The following is a 20,454-nucleotide window of genomic DNA, read 5'->3' on the forward strand; positions in this document are numbered from 1 at the left end:
TGTAAGCCATATGCAGATATTTATATAAATATTAATTAATAAGCAGGCCATACAAAAACAACTTTTAAAAAAGACAATCCCATGGGAAAAGTGGCAAATGGAGATAAACGGGCATTTCAGAGGAAAAAAGAAACACAAATGGCCAATCCTCTTATAAAAAACTAAATCTCATTCAAAAGCAAATTCAAATCCGAATAATAGCAATGTCTAAAGAGCAAAAATTAAAAATAAAAAAGTAATGAAAAATAAAACAAGGACATTTCTCTTTAAATAAAATTAGCAAATGTTTAGAAAACATTTATTAATCTTTGGCTTCCCCTTGCTTCCTTTGCATATCATTCCAGTAATATGGAAGGAAATGTTTCCCGTTATTTGCAATATTAGTTAAAGTTTAATCTCCCTCATCTTAATTTCAGTCATGTGATTAGAGTAGTTGATTTTCCTACTGAGAAATAAAATACAATCCAGTTCTCATAAGGAACAGATGTTTTCTTAAAGCATAGCTTGTCTAGCCACAGACTAGCAGAAAATATTCACAATACATATATCCAGCAAATGATTTGTACCTAGGTTATAAAGGACCCTTACAGCTTAAGAAGAAGACAAATAACCTAATAAAAATGGGCAAAATATTTAGACAAACACTTGACCAAAGAAGATATACAGATAGCAAATAAACATATGAAAAGATGTAAAACATCATTAGCCACCAGAGAAAAGCAAGTTAAAACTGATGAGATCCCTACAAATCCACTAGAATATCTACAATTAACGAGACTGACATAACTAGTGTTGGCAAAGATGTAGAGGAACTGGAACTCTCAAACATTGCCGGTGGGAATGTTAAATGGTACAACCACTTTGGAGAACAGATTGGCAGTTTCTTAAGTATATGGTAAGAGGCTGAAAAAATAAGCTGGAGACTGGGAGAAGATATTTGCAAACCCCATATCAAAGTACTCATATCTAGAATATATGAAGAACTCTTAAAATTCAAAATTAAGAAAACAAACAATCCAATTAGAAAATGGGCAAAAGACATGAACAGTCATTTCACCAGAGAGGATATACAGATGGTACATAAGCATATGAAAAGATGCTCAGAACCATTAGCCATTAGGGAAATGCAAATTAAAACCACAATGGAATACACCACACACACCTATCAGAACAGCTAAAATAAAAGACAGAGACAGCACCAAAAGCTGACAAGCACATGGAGAAACCAGTTTCCTCGCACACTGCTGGTGGGGAGGTTAGATGATACAGCCATTGTGGGAAACAGTTTGGCACTTTCTTATAAACCGAACATATGACTACAAAGCAACCCAACAATTGCACTCCCAGACATTTATCCAGAAAAATGGAAACTTACGCTTGCACAAAAATCTGTACACAAATGTTCGTGACAGCTTAACTCATGATAGACAAAACCTGGAAATGACAAAACGTCCCTTTACAGGAGAATGGTTGAATGAACCACACTACATCTAGAGCCTGAAATACTGCTCAGCAGTGAAGAGAAACACACGCCTTCCGTAAATCTCAAGGGGATTGTGCCCAGTGGAAAAAGCCAATCCCAAAAGGTGATATACTGTACGATCCTACTTATATAACATTCCTCAAGTAATACAAATAGAGAGATGGAGAACAGCTTAGTGGTTTCCAGGAGCTAAGGACAGGAATGGATGTAGGGAGGTAGGGAAAGGAGTACAGATATAAATAGGCAATTCAAAGACCCTTGTGGTGGTGGAACTACTTTGTATCCTGACTGAGGTGGTGGATACATGAGCACACATGTGATAAAATTGCATAGAACCAAATACACACAAACATACACAAATGAGTGCAAATAAAATGAGGGGAGATTTGAATACGATCAGTGGATTATGTAGATGTCAGTATCCTGATTGTGATATTCTACTATAATTTTGCAAAATGCCACCATTGGGGGAAACTGAGTAAGGATATTATTTTTTACAACTGCATATAAATCTATAATTTTCTCAAAATTAGAAGTTTAACTTTAAGACATTAAGCATACACTTGGCATATGGTCCACCCATTCCATTCTTAGGTGTTTATCCCAAAGCAATAAAAGCAAATGTCTACACAAAACCTTGCACCCAAAGGTTTATAACAGCTTTATTTCTAACAGCCAAAATTTGAAAACAACCCACATGTCCATCAGCAGGTGCATGGACAAATAAATTACAGTATATTCATGCAATGGAATACTACTCAGTAATAAAAAAAGAATGAACTATTGCTATATGCAACAACATGAATGAATCTTAAAACAATTACACCTGACAAAAAGAGACAGTACAGGGGCCCTGAGGCATGGAGCCAGGAGAAGGCAAACCCAGCTGCAACGAGGTAAAGAGAACACCAAAAACATCGTTTCCATGCAGGTAGCCCACCATAGCCACCACCATTGCCATGGCTGCCGCAAAAGTGGCTAGTCTCTACAGCAGCAGTCACAGCCACCATGCAGATGGCATGCCAGACTCTCAACTGCATTGAGAAAGAAAAAGAAGAGGTCCTCTCTCTCCACAAAGCACACTCCAGAGCAATAGAAGCATCTGCTTTTTATAGGGGAGGCCTTGATCACACCTGTCTCAGTGCTGGACAGATCATCTAGGCAACAAACCAACAGAGGAACAGTTAATCTATCAGATGGAGAGAACAAATCGATGGTTATTGGGGGGAGGGGGAGAGGAGAGATTGGATAAGGGGCTTAAATAATAAGTATGATTTGTAATAATGAATATACTAATAAAAAAAAAGACAGTACAAACCACACTTCATGATTCCCTTTGTATAAAATTCTAGATAACATAAATAAATCTATAGTAACAAAAAGCAGATCAGTATTTTTCTGGACACAGGTTTGGGGCAGGGAGGAGTGGGTGGGAGGGATGCCAAGATGGGACAATGAAATTTGGGGGTGAGATGGATATGTTCATTACCTTGGTTGTGGTGACTGTTTCGTGGATACATATGTATGTATGTGTATATGGAAACACATAACAAACGTTCATTCTTTGTCAACTCTACCTCCATAAAGCCATTAAAGAAAGAATCATAACAACTGACTCACCAGTCTACCTCACATTACCCTAGTCTTTCTAGTATCTCCTGCCGCTGTTCTTGGTCATTAGATTCTTTACAGCTATTTGTGCTTTACATTAAATAGTCATTGTGTGATTTTTTTCATTTTCCTGTATCTTCCTATCAGATTCTCTTAGGCATTCGAAGCAAAATAACTGAAAATAATAGTAGGACCATACCAACAGCCCCAAGGTAGGGGGAAGAGAAGCTACCGTCGTCTGTCATGGAGAAGGAAACAAGTTCAGAGCAATTGGATGACGTGCGTGAGATTTTAGTCCAGTGCCCAAAGCATCCTGGTCAAATGTCCTTCTACCATGCCTCATGGAACAAGGGAGAAGATTTTCCTCTCTGTCCCCACACTTCAGCCTCAGCTCAGAGGTTAGGAAATTACTGAAATCTCCAGCCTAGGATGAGATGATTCCCAAGGGAGGAGGGGTTGATAATCTGATTGATGAGAGTCTGAGAAGTTGGGTCAAGTTTGATGACAGGGTAAGGTCACTGCATGAAATGTGGAGGCTATCCATGCACAGGCTCTCTGAGTTCCAGTCTGAGGCTGGGCGAGGCTGGATGAGTAAGTCCAGTCTCATCTGCTCTGGCCTGACCGTCCCAGGTCCAGGGAGCAGGAGTCAGTGAGGTTTACTGGCCAAAGCTACATTCACCCATTCCGTTCTACCAAGGAGTTCTGCCTTGACAGTTGGGAGGATCTGGTACGTTTTTATGTGTTTCTCTCTGTGTCTTGGAGGGGACAGGGGTGTGCATCAAAATTCATACATCACCAGCAGCGTGTAAATCCCTAACCGTGAATCTCCGTCTCTGTTAGAGCCCACCTCCTCCAAAAGCCCGAGCTTTGACATCTACAGCTCAGGCATCCTACCCTTATGGGGCAGGTGCACAGAAACTTGAGTAATGTCAATTTTATCATCTGAATGTATTCTACAGACCTGCTCAAATGGGGTCAATGTGTCAAAAACTGCTGGTTGACCACATTAACCCCTCCCTCCTTGGAAACAGAACCTCAACTTTTAGCTGGGCATATTGCTGACTAAAAAAGCCTGCCTTGCAGTTAGGTATGGCCAGGAGACTAAGTTCTGGCCCCTGAGACATGAGCAAGAAGTTGCGTAGGGCTTGCTGGAAGGCAGGCTACTTAACAGGGCTGCCTGAGGTGGGAGGGCTTGTCTTTCCTGTCTTCTGTCGTTTCTGGCCCCTGAGACATGAGCAAGAAGTTGCGTAGGGCTTGCTGGAAGGCAGGCTACTTAAAAGGGCTGCCTGAGGTGGGAGGGCTTGTCTTTCCTGTCTTCTGTCGTCTAGAATGGGAATGTGTTGGCCAAAGCTCCATTAGCTCTAGGACTAGACAATGAGGAAGAATAAAAGGCCGCATCCTGATGTCTATGAGCATTGCACCAGCTCGAACTGTCCACATCTGGACATTTTTATGTGCAAGAGAAATAACCTTCTGTCTTGTGTGAGTCACTGTTATTTTGAGGGTTTCTCTTGGGTGCATCTGGTTCTAATCTTAAAGTAGTTAGTCTTATCTCTTAGCACTCTGGTGCCTTATTGCATTCTACTGGGATTATCTCTTTATACTCATTTATATTTTTCCACTAGACCATGAATTTGGTAAGAGAGGAGACGTATTTTAGTAATCTCCAGATGCTTAGTACCTTCCTGCCTAGCACGCAGTGGGTACCTATTGAATATTTCTGAATATGTGAAGGAGAGAATTTTCTAGATAAAATTCAAAAGCTGTCTGAAGTTGGACTGCCCTATAATCTTTGTCCCCGGGGTCACTCTTGCTCCTCTGCAGATGACTCATGGTGACTGGTCCCAGGGCTTTCCTTGCTGGCAAATCAGCTAGATGGAGACCAGAAATATGAGTGTAAAAAAGCCATCGTTGTCTTGCCTGCCACCCACCCAGGACCCTCCCCCTCACTTGCAGATGACAAAGCCAAGGCTTTGTTTAGGCAAAGTGCAGTGTTACATTTCTGACCTCTCAGACCCCAAGCAAAACTCTAGAAACTGAGAAAAAAAACAAGTCCTCATTTTCTCATTATTTCTTGCATATCCAATTCAACATTTATTTAAAATGCCTAAACCCTGTTTAGCATATTTTCCTCTCTCTCGGATTTCTACCCAGTGACAGCCCTGCATCTACCCTTCTACCAGTGCCACATCCAGCATTTCCATCTCTTAATTTACTACTCTCCTTTTTTCCTGTAAATTAATTCATTTAATAAAAATATTTCTTGGGCACTCAATTAAAGCCAAACACTGTGCAAGGTGCTGGGAATATGAAGTTAAAAACCTGATTACAAGTTGGTTTTCTTTGCTAGACGTAAACAAACAAAGGATCATTTGGACAGTGACTGTCAGGGAGCTACACACGGACACAACGGTGGCTTTGAGCAAGGACCAGCTAAGTTTTGTGAGACAGCTGGAAGAAATTTCATGGAGACAACGGAGATTGAGCTGACCCTTAAAGTCAAGCAGGACTTCACCACAAAAGAGGGAAGGGGCAAGTATTCTGTGCAAATATGAATCTGGTGAGAAACATCCTGGAGGGCCCAGGGCTTATGGTGAATGAGGCAGACTCTGCCATGGGGGTGAGGGGTGGGCAGAGGCAAGGCTAACCCAGAGCAAAGCGTTGTGTTTCAGTTTGGACTTTCACCTGTGGGTATCCGGTTTGGACTTTCACCTGTAGGTGTTGGAGAGACCTGGAAGGGATGTATGCAGTGGAGCTCCGTAATCCCTGTGACTGTGTCCTGCTTTGGAAAGATCACTCGGTCGGGAATGCAGACCCACGAGGAGAGGCTAAGAGCAGGCAGCCATCGCGGTGCTCGGGGTGAGAGGGGTACAGGGTGGGGACTGCAGAGGGATGGATTTGAGAAACAGTAAGGCCTTGGAGACAGCAGGACTTAGTGCCCATTGAATGTGGAGAGAGAGTTTTGACATTGTGAGGGGGACCATGGTTGGTAAATTCAAGATGGAAAACACCACGCCATTTCTACTTGTCTTTGATATTACGTTGCCTGAGAGAAGAGGCCCTGAGCAGGAGAGCTCTACTGGGTCACAGGTGCCTCCAGCAGAGACTGAGCCTAGGGGAGATGCTGGCCCTTCACTTCAGGCTTCCCCACCCCCACCCCCGACTTCACGCCCATCCATATTCATCTCCACCTTTCTTCCTTCCTTCCTCTGTTGCCCAGGCCATCCTAATCTCTAATTTTCAGTATCATACATGGCAACAGTGTGCTGTCTTCATCAAGTGAGCCCTCCAAGGCTGGGGCCGAGTCGTGCCTATTTGTTGGCAGGTAGCCAAGCACATCCCAAGTGGCCAGCACCCTTTGAATACCACAGGCGGCCCTCAGTGGCTGAGCACCAGCCCGTGAGAAGAGGAGACGAGAAATATATTACCCTGGCGAGCTGGAAGAGCGCCAGGAACCAACATACTCTTGTTGACCAGAGACAAGTCCGTCCAGGGAAGTGCTGGGAGAGGAACCCAAAGCTGTGCCACGTGGATAGCCACTGGCCTTAGGGGTTGGGCAACAGAGAGAGTTACCTGGGCCAGACCCACACTCCAACCAGCCCAGGCTCTCACAGTCTCTCCTAACATGGCCCGGTGGTGAGAGGTGACATCTGTACTGCCTGGGGAGTGAAGAGAAGCTGGGGGCAAGCTAAGGCCCCCTTAGGCAGCAAAGAAGGGGAAGAATGCAGTTCCATCCTAAGGCAAGTGGGACGGTCACATCTTGCTTTATGAAGATATGACAAGGGGCCCAGGTGTGGAATGTCATAGGCTTCCTTCAGCCTTTTCAATCCATTCATTTACAGAAATTTCCAGATGAAGTGAAATAACAGTGAAGAAGCCTGACCTGCAGACCAGGCCAATTACCCAGAATCAAGCCACATAGGCGTGCCCTGGCTGCTGCGGCTGAAATACTGCTGTCCCTCCCAGGAAACTGTCAAAGCAACTGCTGCCGAAGACATCTCCCAGCTGCCCCGTCTGTCTTCCAGCTCCAGAGAGGGGCGGGTTACCTTGTGACTCCACTTCCTGATTCAGCCCTTGACTTGCTCTTGGCACTTCTGTATACTGCTGTCCCTCCCAGGAAACTGTCAAAGCAACTGCTGCCGAAGACATCTCCCAGCTGCCGCGTCTGTCTTCCAGCTCCAGAGAGGGGCGGGTTACCTTGTGACTCCACTTCCTGATTCAGCCCTTGACTTGCTCTTGGCACTTCTGTGGATTTGGGACTGAGCATGATGGTCTTTACCCTGATGACCCCAAGGTAGTGGGAGGTGTTCACAGCATCCTAGAGTGTCAGGGCTGGAATTGACTTCACCATGATTGCTTGGTCCCTTTATTTTATAGAGAAAGATGCTGCAGCCCAGAGAAGTGGTATGACTCATTCTATGAGCTAAGAGCATGCCCTGGCCAACTGATGCTGCCATAGCCAAAGACGGGTAGTCCAAACATCATCTAGAAAGTGTGTCTGTATTTATCCAGCTCTGCACTGTGGAATGGGGCAGGGACAGAGTGCATTTGACAAATGCAAGTGCCCCAAACCCTACAGTGGTGTAGCCATGGTGGAGCAATATACCTCCCAGCCAATGCGAGGCAACCACTGAGACTAATTCCCATTGCTCTGAGTTCATGTTCACAAAACACTCTTGGCCTTTAGACCCAAGACGCCTTGGCTGTAGAACAGAAGTTCCGTGGAGAATATGAATCCCCAGAGGCAGGTCTCCCACCATAACCTCGTATTCATTGGCACGTCAGGCACTTGTGAATTTGGTAGATATGAATCACTTCCCCCAGGGTGGGGTAACCCCTGTGTCCATTCTCCTGCAAGGGTGACCTCACAGGCACTGCCTGAAGAAGCCAGTTAGGTCTTCTCATTCTACAAGTTTCTGTCACCTGATGAACATTATGTGATTTGGGTGAGTGTTGTCTCAAAGTTTTTGAAGCAGTGAGTGGGTAATTATGCCTCATGGACCACCAGCCACCAAGACTGATCACACATGAGGATCAGAGAACAGAATCCCATGTTTATGTGGTGGGTACTTTGTCTTCTGATGCCCCCAGTGCCCCCTCTGTGCCCTTCCTTCTCCGAGGTGATGTCCCTTCTTTCTTCTTCCAGGAATCAAAGTTCCAATGGGTTTTATTATTCTCCCTTTCCTAGTAAAACTCCTCTCAGAAAGAATTTCATGAAGAATGGCTTGGGGACCATACCTGAGGATCTTACCTCTCCCGTCCATCCCCTCTGCCCTGCCTTTTTTCAGGTCCACCCCTTCTGGTGCCCAGATATTACAACAGCCCTGCACCTGGGCTCACTGCCTTCACTGCAATCTGATCCAACTTCCAAAGCTCTGATCTCATCAGAACACTTCCTTACCCCAAAATATTTGGAGGCTCCTCATTGCACAAAGAATAGAGTCTAGACTCGTTCATCCTTTATTCAAAGTCTTGCATGACCTGGACTCAGTGGTTCTTTCCAGTCTCATCCCCTCCTCTTCCTCTCGCCATCACTGGCCTTACTTTTGGCTGGCACATCCTCAGAGGTCTTCCACCCCTTCCTTACACACCCATCACTTCCTTGGCTTTGTGCCCTAACCCCTGTTTCTGTTTATCTAAATCTTGCCCATCTGCATCAGATAGGAACCACAGAGATCAGGACAAGCCTCGAGACCAGCTGTCAGAACGATGTACAGAGGGCTGCATTTGGTTGGAAGTTGGTTCTAAGTCCCTATCAACTCCAAGACTATCACTAAAACAAAGGTTCTTTAGCCAAGAAGAGGCGAGCTGCTCATGTAGGTGGGACATTGGACTAAAAAATCCTGTAGAAGACTGCACAGCAATGCAAGTGCACCTCATGCCACTGAAATGTACCCTTCCCAATGGGCAAGATGGTATTTTTATGTTATATGCATTTTACCACAATAAAAAAATCGAATGTCAGTAGAAGAAAAGTGATAAATCCATACCTAGGCCAAACAACAGACCTACACCCAGGAGGTTCCAACTTTATCGGAGGGAAGGATGCTTGGTTTCAACTTTTAGACTTTAAGCAAAAGAAGCATCTTTGCTACAAGACTGGACATGTCTTGGAATTTGAATAAAGAAGAATGAGAAAATTAGTCGGTAGGGTCCTCTGCCCACCCACTGAGCTCGTGGAACCAGCTCTGTGACGTTGGGACTCCACCTCACGTGTAAGCCAAAGGTTGGTCCATCGGGAGTTTAGTCATAATTATTAAAAATAACAGCTGGCATTTATTGAATACTTACTATCTGTGTTTACTTGCAGAGTGGGGCTGAGGTGCTCAGGGTCGGTGTCAGGGAGGAGAGAATGGGAAAGGGGAAAAATAACAGCTGGCATTTATTGAATACTTACTATCTGTGTTTACTTGCAGAGTGGGGCTGAAGTGCTCAGGGTCGGTGTCAGGGAGGAGAGAATGGGAAAGGGGGGGATGGAGAGGCCCAGGGGGCTGCGGCCCCGTCATCAGTGGCCTGACCCACAGCCTTTCTGGACAGTCTCTGCGTGAACAGCACAGCCCGTGCTCTGTGGTTGGCTGGAGACTGATAACAGATCGAGAAAGCTCTTCAGAGAATATGTATTTTCTGTTTAAAGTCAAGTTCATTTTTTGGCTAGGATTCCTTCAAATAATTTAAAGAACTGGGCGTTTGCTTTCATAAATCTAGTGTTCTTACCTGCCAAAATGTTGGCATTTATGAAGAGCAGCGGGGTCCTTGGACAGCAATGAGCAGTTACCCGAAGAGACAGGCGTTTGTTTGCCTTAGCAGGGAAAGGCTTTCTCGTTTGTGATTTTCCCCACTTCTGTTCCAACCCCGCCCTAGCCCCCACTGCTGCACCCCTTCGTTATAGTCAAAGCTTTTCTCCTGAGCTTCCTGCCACCAGCTCCTGCAGACCCCAGCCTAGACATGCAGTTGCAGAAAAGTCTTCCTCAAATGCGTTCCCACCGCTTCATTTTCTTACTTCAGAACCCAGCGAGGGCCTTCCTTCCGGAGTCTGACCCCTAGTTTGGCATCACCTCTGCTCTGAGAGCCCATGTCACCTCCCTCCTCATTCCTGCCCCCCTCTCCTGTTCCTGTCCACCTCTTACTGTCCCCCATTTGCTCCAGCCAAGCCCATCTCATTAACAGCTGCCACAGACATGGGCCCTTTCTGGCGCCTGTGCTTTGTCATGAGTCACTTCCCCCAATATAAAACCTCCTCCTTCTTCATTAATTCAGGGCCATCACCTCCTGCAGGACCCAGCCACCACCTTCAGGATGCGTTCCAAAATGGCCATTTGAATATTGGCTCATTGTGCCCATGTCCCTCACTCCAGAGACCTTTGGTTTCTCTATCAGCACATGGTCCAGGTGCTCAGTGGGCTGTGCAGAGTGGAGGCAACTGTGCTGGGGGTGGGAGCTCTAACTTCTCCTCAAACAGTTTTCCAAGGGACAGTCCCTTTTTGACAGCTGCTGGAGTCACGGGGTGCTGCCATTCCTGAGCCTCTGGAGGTTGGTGTGGCACAAACTGGACTGCTGCCCATCTTTCTCCACTGACAGCATGCAAGGACTTTTCCACCTCTGCTAATCCATTGCTGTTTGTCTGTATGCTTCCTGCCTTCCAGAACGTCGCTGCAGCTGATGCCTGCCTCGTCTTCTCTACCCTCACAGCTTTCTGCCTGTTTTCTTTAACCCCTCTGTGTAATGTTGATGGAGTCTCATGAATACGTTCCCAACCTGCCTCCTTGAACTAGGAGCCCTGAGTGGCTATTTTCCCTCTGTTGCTAAGTCTTTCTCCACTGAATGTGTCTGCCCTCCCTGGCTGTATTGCAGGCCTCTGTCACTGCACCTGCCACTATGGGATGCAGCTCTCCAGACAGACACAGAAATGGTTTTTAACTGAGTCCCTGAGTAACCTTGGTTGACCATGGGGTGTGGAGCTGGTCACATGTCCTGTGAGTCACTGAACTTCCTCATGTCTTATTCTGGATGGTCAGGCCTGCCAGAGGCCTACAGTGTCCCTTCACTGTTCTCACATGGGAGTTATGGGGTCACTTGAGTTCCATGCTCTGTCCTCCATCATGTCATGTGCTTCCCATTGGGTCTGGAGGTCCTATTGGGCTGTGGAGGTGCAGTGTCCCCAAGGCGAATGCAGCTCTCAGCCTGGGTCTTCTCACTTCCCTGGGAAACAGATGCCCTGGGTTGTAGCAGGCACACGGTAAAAAGAACCTCATGCCCCGGGACCCATCCTGACTGATGACAGCCTGGAATGGGAGCTATTTCTAAACAACAGGGGAGTTGCCAAGCTCCACCCTGTCCTGGCTCCTCCAGTCCATATGTACACAGCACTCTAACTTGCCGCGTGTCCCAGAGAGAGACAGGGAAGAACCCACCAGGTCGGTGAGTTATTCCTCCTTCCTACTTGTGTTGTTAGTTGTTTATATGGGTGGAGAGTTTGGGCTTTGATTCAAATAAACAGAACTGTCCACCCCAACTTCAATTAGGCCCATCAAAGAGAAAGCAGCTCCCTAAAAGTGGGACCTGGTGGGACCTGCTGGCACAGAAGCGGGGTGGCTGCTATTCGCTCAGGTGATGAGTACTTTGTGTCTCTTCTCTGTGCAAACCCTGTGTTGGACTCTGAGGGTACGGGGGAAGCAAGTAGACTCAGCCCTGCCCTACAGGTGCTTAGAATCTGTGGGAGGTGCGACCAGGTCAGTGGGGGCCCTCCACGTGGCAAGTGTTATGCCAGGATGGTATGTGATCCCCATCTAGGGGCCAAGGAGGACTCCTGTGACAGGCGGCATCTGAGGTGAGCAATGAGCCAGATTTAGGCAAGAAAAGGAAGTGGGCAGAACCCAAGCTGAGCACACAATTCTAACAATGTTCCATGCGGCCAAATGCCGGCTTGTGGTGGAATGATAGGAGGGGAGAGGGGGCCGGGGCTGGCAGAGGCTTGGAGGTCTGCTATGGGTTAAATGTGTCCCCCAAAGTTCATGGACTGGAAACCTAATCTACACTGTAATAGTGTTATGAGAGGGGGAAAGCCTACTGTGGTAATTGAAAGGTCGGGCCTTTAGAAGGTGATTAGATTGTGAGGACTGTGCCCTTGTGAAGGGATTAACCCATTGATGGCTTCATGGGGGGTAATGGGTGTGGTTATGATGGCTTTAAAAGGACAGCAAATGAGGAGGCCAGCTCTTTTGCTCAGCGTGTTCACCACGTGACCCCCTGTGTCTCTGTGGAGTCACCACTGAGAAAGAGGCTGCCACCAGATGCGTTCCCTGGACTTTGGGCTTCCCAGCCTCCGAACTGAAAGAAGGAAATGTCATTTCTTTATGGATTACCCAGTTTCAGGTATTTTTTAATAAGCAACAGAAAATGGACTCATACAAGGTCATGGGAAGACTTCGGACTTAACCGAAAGAACTACAGAGAACCACCAGAAAGTTCCAAGCAGGAGAGTGATTGACATTTTGGAAAAACAGCTCTGATTGTAAAGTGTAAAACAAGTTGAAGAGATAGGGGTCTAGACGGTGGCAGGAAGACTAGACCCCAGCAGTGGTCCTGGGGAGAGAGGGCAATGGCCTGCACATGATAGTGCCGTGGGGCTGCACTCCCGAGGGCTGCAGGAGGTTTGGTGATGGCGTCAGCCAGGGGGCTGAGGCTCAGGGAGGAGTCTGGACGGTGGCCACAGTTCTGCTTGTGTATCTGTGTGGTGACATTTACCCAGACAGGGAACCCTGGGAGCAGTTCAGCAGAATTTGCTCTGTCTTCTTCATCTAAAAAAAAAAGCAACAGTGAGGGCTGACGTTACCTCTTCCCATAAAGTCCACTCCAAGAGCCCAAGAAAAGGGCCAGCTGCACCCTGAACTCATCAGCCCTTTCTCAGCACCTCCCACTAACTGTTCACTTCCAGCTCCTCCTCTCATCCCTATTACTGGACTTTGTGGACAATGAGTAGCCAAGAAAACCCAACTCCTCAAGTCCGACACCCATAGCACGTCACGCCCAGTCCCAGCTCCGCCCGACTTCAGGTGTCTGAAGCCCCCATCTCTGCATCCCCGTGCTTGCACACAAGTATGTCTCTCCTGGGAAGTGCAGCAGCCCACAAACCCACCACAGCCCCTCACTTCTGAGACATGGGTGTGCACTGTCTCTTCCACCCAGAGTTCAGCCCCCAGCCCACTGTCTCCCTGTCCTCAGACCCCCACTCAAAGCCCACTGGATCCCCAGGCCTCCTGAGATGCCTCTTCAACTGGAGACAGAGCAGGTGCCCAGTGTGTCCCCCAGAATCTACTCTCCTGGGTTCCTCTGGTTAATCACACACAGACAGGTAAGGAAAAAGACGTCACCCATCCCCCCACTGTACACAGATAACCGCCTGGTTGTCTTAGCCTGTAAAGTCCAGGCTCTCAGAGAAGGGAGTGTCTCCTTTAAAAGTGCTGAGCTGAACTTGCTCCTGGGAAGGAGACAGGGCTGTCTCAGACCCCGTCTCTATCAGCCAAGAGGGGAAGCAGCTGCTCACCTAACTCACTGCAGTTTAAAGGTGACTGTAATCAGTGCTCTTATGGGCTGACTTGTGCCCCCACCCCCAAATTTGTGTGCTGAAGCCCTCATGTCCAGTACCTCAGAATGTGACTGTGTTTGGAGACAGGGTCTTTACAGTGGTAATTAAAATGAGGTCATTAGAATGGACCTAATTTAATATGACTAGTGTCTGTATAAAAAGAGGAGATTGGGATGCAGACATACACAGAGGGAGGACCATGTGAGGACACAGGCAGAAGATGCCATTGACAAGGGGACAGGCCTGGGAAGGAACCATCCCTGCTGACACCTCGATCTTGGACTTCCAGCCTCCAGAACTGTGAGGAAATGAATTCCTGAGGTGCTTTGTGTTATGGCAGTCCAGCACACTCAGACGGTGCTATAACAGAGATACCCACGTGTGCTACAGGAATCAGAGGAGAGAGAGGAGGTAGCATGGGCTCATCACGGTGGCCCTGGAGGGGACTGGCTGGATTCAAACCTCCCTGGGTGAGGGTCCCACCTGGCTTGGTGGTGAGAAGAATGAAGCAGGATCAAGCAGGTATAGCACAGATCAGAGTAAGACCACAGGAAGGGCAGCTATAGCTTTATTAGCTATTATGGAGGAATCCTGTGTCATGTAATCTGAGAACACAGAGATGCAGAGGGTGGCCAGGGCTGCCTGTGGAGGGAAGGGCCTGTCCAGCAGAGGGGACCCCACAAGCCAGGGCTTGTATTGGACCGGATGGGTCCAGGGAAAGGCAAGTCACCAGGGAGAGCTGGGGAGGGAAGCCGAGGCAGAGAAATAGGGGCAAGAGAGGAGGAAACCAGAATACCAGGCCAGACTTTGTTCCCAAGGAAAGAGAAACCCATTAAAGTTTGTAAAGCAAGGAGATGACAAGCAGGGAAGGGGACCCCCACAAACTGGTGGAAATGGGATTGGGACTGAGGAAGACGAAACACGGCAGATGAGTTGCAGGCTTCTGCGAACAAACGAGAGGCCAGTGAGAGATTTGGGCTCTCTGTTTGCTCTCTGAGATATTTATTTCAGTGTTTGCATGCATAAACAATGCAAGAGCCCAGCCGCAGTCGCTGCTCTCCGGCTCTTGGAAGAGGTTCTGTGAAAGGGTTCCCGGAAGAGACAGTTAATGCCTTGCTCTCTTGCCCTGAAATTGATTTCTGAGAAGCAGGCCCTGCAAATGCAAGCTGGCTCCTGGGCCCATCACACCTCCTGGGTATGGGGATGTGATGAGACTCAGGATCTCAGGTTTCCAAAGAGAGAACAGTCCTTGCGGGATGCAGCAGGAAGGTGGCTAATGAATAAATGAGAGCTCGTCACGCACAGGCCATTTACCAGCGCTCTGCTGTTTAAGTTTTTATCAATACGGGGTGTGGAGACGGCTGTGCCAAACCATCATTTCTTTCCAGCTTACCCTTGTTATCTGGTAGCAGAGAAGCTGAAAGTTGTTGGTAGCTTGGATATTATCTAGTTCAACTCTCCTATTTTACAGAGGACACTGAGGCCCAGAGAAAGGATTTACTCAAAGCCTTCTGGGTTTGTTACTGCCATAGATGCCATTAGAACTTGGACCCTGTGGCTCCCGTCCAGTGTGTATAACACATAGTGTCCCCCTGGAGAAACTCTGCCCAATAGAAATACAGTATGAGCCAAATATGTAGTTTTAAACCTTCAAGTAGCCACATTAAAAAAGTAAAAAAAAAAAAAAAAAAAAAAAAAAAAAAAAAGTGAAATTAGCCATAACAATATATTGTATTTAATCCAATATATGCAAAATATGCAGCTCTCTCTCTGTGCACACCTTACAATCCGCTAGTTCAGGACGCTCTGTGCACTTTCTTGGGCTTGGCTGGGATGAGGGTGGGAAGGTGGGAGGGAGCCTTTGAATAGCAGCGTGAGGGGCCTTGCGAAGGAAAGCCGCAATTGCAAGCCCACAAAGCCGCACATTTTGCAGAAAATCTGCACTTCTCTCAGGAGCCTTAAGCATATAGAGAAATATTCCCGTAATAAACGTGTGGGCCGTGGTAGACATTATCCCAGCCTACAACAGACAGAGGACTTTTTATTCAGCCACCCATTCCACGGTGCTTTCAGCTGACAAAGGACGCCTGTGGGCTGCTGGTATTCCATCTATCTCCCGAGGTGGCTGGATGTGGGTGGCCGTGCCAACTCCTGGGTAGAACACTGGGACAGAGATGCCTGGGGGGATAGAGGGACTGCCTCTCACACTGGAGGACTCGTGAGCTCAGCCCAGATGACTCATGGGAGTCCCAAGCCCCTTGGGACCAGAGAACTACACCAGCTTCCAGAGTTCCATCTGGAACTATGCCAGGTTCCAGAATTCCACTCCTTTCCAAAAGTCCAAAATTGCATTTTAATTCCCTTCAGGCAGCCCATGTTGCCTCTACCTTCTTCAAAGGTGTCAACATGAGTCTCAGGGCCAAGTGCTTCTTCTCTGACCCTCTAGACAAGTCTTTATGTTGGGGCCACTAAACCTGTGCCCCAACTTGGGCTGCTGACGAACAGCAGGTTCCCTCTTGTACATGTTGGAGGGAAAGTGAGTTAGTACAGCCATTATGGAAAACAGTATGGAGGTTCCCCAAAAACCTAAAAATAGAACTACCATATGATCCAGTAAATCCACTGCTGGGTGTTTATCCAAAGGAAAGGGAATTAGCATGCAAAGAGATATGCACACCCTCATGGTATTGCAGCACTATTCACAATAGCCAAGGTATGGAATCAACCCAGGTTATCTGTCGACAGGTGAAAGGACAAAAAAAATGTGATCTATACAAATAACAGAATACTACTCAGCCACGAAAAAGAATGAAATTGTGTATTTGCAGCACCATGGATAAGCCTGGAAGACATCAGGTTAAATGAAATAACTCTGGCACAGAAAGATAAATATTGCATGTTCTCACTCATATGCGGGAGCTAAAAAAATTAATAATAACTTGAACTCTTAGAAGTAGAGAGTAGAGGCCGGCCCGCTAAAAAAAAAAAAAAAAAAAAAAGAAGTAGAGAGTAGAACTGTGGTTACTAGAGGCTGGGAAGGGGTAGGGAAGGGGGAATAGTGAGAGGTTAGTTAATGGATTCAAAATGACAGCTAGATAGAAAAAATAAGTTCTAATTGTATACAGTAGTGCTAGGTGTCTATAAATAACAATAATTTGTTGTATATTCTCAAATGGCTCAAATATTCTCACCAAAAAGAAATGGCAGACTTTTTTGATGATGAATTTACTAACTGCCCTGATATGATCACTAACATTACATGTATGTATTGAAATATACTCTGTACCCCATAAATATGTATAATCAATACATTTCAATTAAAAAAATAAAGAAAAAAGAAAAACAGGTACCTAAAGTAACAAACCCCTAAAAGCAAAGCTGGTATATTCCCCGCCGCCAGCTGGCCCGTGGCGTGGCTCACCTGAGCACTCAGATCATTGGATTTAACAGGTGCCTTGGACAGCAGGTGGTCACAGAGTTTGGGCATACAGAGTTGACTCTAGATCTTCGCTGACCCATAAGTGTGGCCTGTTGAGCCCTGGAAGTGTGGCTAGTCCAAACTGAGATGTGCTGTAAGTGCCAAATACGCACCAGATATCAAAGGCTTCGTGTGGAAAAAAAGAGATGTAAAATACCTCATTGAAAATGTTCATACTGATTACATGTTGAAATGATAATATTTTCATGTATGGGATTAAACACAGTGTATTATTAAAATTAGTTTCACCTGTTTCTTTTTACTGTTAATATAATGACTTTAAAATTTAAAATGACATATGTGGCTCACATTTTATTCCTATTAGGCATCACTGTGCTAGCAGAAACATTTTACTTGGGAGGTCACCGCTTGGGATTTAGTCCCAATGACCCTGACTGGGATTTGGCTGGAAGCCTAGTGACTGATTGCATGAGCCTGGTGGTTAGTGGCCAGGACAAGAGATGTGAAATAGGAGCACTGGCTTGAGATGCTGCTGGGCATGAGGGGCCACTGCCCCATCCCCTGCCCCATTCACCATCCTGGAAGCTGCGGCTTAAACTGTGGGTTGGGGAGCCATCACCTAGACCCAGGCCTAGCAGTCCCTGCCACTGTGGCATCAGCTGGAAAACCTGGAACAAGACATCTCCAGATGCTTCTTACCCTTTAGAAATGGGACATAAAGTCTAGGGCTGAACATCAGGGTCTCATCAATGCAAAGGGTCCTTGTTCTGTATCTCGATTTAGGTGGTAAATATACGAAGCTACAGAAGTGATACAATTGCATAGAACTAAATACATATGCACGCACACATACACACCTACCTGCTACCTACCTACCTGTGTTCTTTCCTACAAGTGTATGTCAGTCTACAATCATCTCAAAGTTCAAGGCCATATCTGTACACCCATGTTCACAGCAGCAGTATCCCCAATAGCCAAAAGTTTGAAGAACCTAAGTGTCCATCTAGGGATGCATGATAAACAGGATGCGGTACACGCACAATGGGATAGTACTCGATTCAATCACTCAGCCTTAAAACGGAAGGAAATTCTGACATATGCTGTAACATGTATGCATGATTCTTGAGGACATTATTCCAAGTGACACAAGCCAGTCACAAAAGGACAATTACTGTATGATTCTACTTACAGGAGATACCTAGGGTAGTCAGATTCATAGAGGTAGAAAGTAGAGTGGCAGCTGCCAGGGGCTGGGGAGGGGCTGGGAGATGTTAAATGGCTGCAGCGGGTGGTGACAGCTGCACAATAGTGTAATGTGCTTAATGCCTCTGAATTGCGCACTTAAAAAGGATTGAGATGGTAAATTTTATGTCATCTCTATTTTACCACAACTTTTTAAAAGATCAAAAAATAAAAAAGTCAGCATCTTTTAACCTAAAAATCAATGACTTTCATCTACATTCACCTCGTTCAAGGAGGTAGGGCCAGCAAACTGTTGAGCATGGTGGTGGAAGCCAGACCTCCAGCCCCCAGGTAAATGACCCATCAACGGGCTGGCCCGGTGGCGCACTGGAGAGTGTGCCGCTTGGGAGTGCGGCGGCACTCCCGCCGAGGGTTCGGATCCCATGTGGAGACCGGTTCCCACTCACTGGTTGAGCGCGGTGCGGGCGCAACACCGAGGGTTGCGATCCCGTTGCCGGTCCCCAGTACGGGTGCGACACTGAGGGTTGCGATCCTGTTACCGGTCAGTAAAAAAGACAAAAAAGGGAAAAAAAATTTAAAAAAATAAATGACCCATCAGGGAAGCAGAGTCCAAGTGCCACCCGGCCACCTGCTGGTTGTGGAGAGGGTATAGGCCAGGCTGGCCCTCCAGTGCCATGCCTCATCTCAAGCATGACACGTACCCAGATGGATCTCTTGTGCCACCCAAAGGTGGAACTAAACCTGTTATCACAGAGTTAGCCTTGGTCAAAAGTGTTAGTAAATGTGGAGGCTGGGGAGCTGAATCCTGGCCTAGATGGACCTCCATCTTTCAGCTCCTAGAGCTGAAAGGGGCTGGGGAAGGCAAGGACTGATCATAGTTCCAGCAAATGAATCTACTTTAATGTGTGAGGTGGGATTTGCATTTGGGGACATGTTTCTCAACACCATATCACCAAAGTTACAAAGCTTTTCCTATGCAAAGGAGGTTTGACTTTACAGGCCACTCCAGTCGTACCACTGGAACAACCCTGAATTTCCTAATCGACAGGACAGGTGTGAAAGAACACCATGACTGGGGCAGGGTGGCCTATCTGCACCTGAAGAATTGGGCCACCCAAAGGAGATGACTTCAATGCACCTCTACTGAGTAGCTCTGAGACACAGGGTGCAGAGAAGAGGGAGCTGCCAGGCTGGGAGTTTTTCCTCCATCCAGTCATCAGAGGGCACAAGTTAATAAGGGTCTATTTTTGGCATTGGGGGCATTCCAAAAGATAATTATTTTTTTCCCTTTACATTCACATAGGCTGGCCAGAAGCCCCTGGCCTGCCTGGAATGTGTATTAAAAATGCCAGATACCTCAGCAATAATTTCCAACCACCAGAGCATTTATTAAGACATGTATCTGCTATTCTGCTCTTAAATGCCACCATGGCCATCACACAGGACCTGCGCCTGACAGCAATGCCGGTCACTCCACGTCTGACTGTGACAGAGAACGTATGGACATCTATATACTTCTGCTCAATTTATGATGTCTCCTCAACCACTGTTTCCTGAGCCAAAAGATCTGTTTATGAAAAACACATTGTTTTTCCCTCTTGGTCATGTAAGTCATGGGAAATTTTTGTGTGGTGATGCATAAATCCCAGAAAGTTTGGTTTAAAAAGTTCCCTGAAGTGTGGGCGGTTCCTCAAGTTTGTCTAGATTCACTCAATATCTTCTGTCCATAAAACAAGCCTGAACATTTCACCTGAACACCATCCCTCTGAAAAGGACCCCTGGATTCACAGACACCCTCATTAGTGAATTTTGGCAGCTGACCGTTGGATGCAAGACTTTTAAACTCAAAATTAAAGTGAGTCTACAAGCCTGAGTTAGCAGAGTTGCTGGGGGATGTTATGCTTCAGTTCAGTTCGAGACAACTCTCTCATGCTCAAAATCCCTCTAATCGGGTCATTATAATTAGTCCCAAACAAACCAGCTGTAAATACGTGTATCAATATGGAAAGATAAAAGGACTTACAAAATAATATGCGTTTAATTCCATTTTTGTAAATACATAAGCAGTATGTGTTTAATCCCACTTTTGTAAATCATATTTATAGACAGATCGATATTCATGTGTATATTTCA

Source organism: Galeopterus variegatus, unplaced genomic scaffold (genome assembly GCF_000696425.1).
Source record: "Galeopterus variegatus unplaced genomic scaffold, G_variegatus-3.0.2 Scaffold6069, whole genome shotgun sequence".
Classification (NCBI taxonomy): domain Eukaryota; kingdom Metazoa; phylum Chordata; class Mammalia; order Dermoptera; family Cynocephalidae; genus Galeopterus; species Galeopterus variegatus.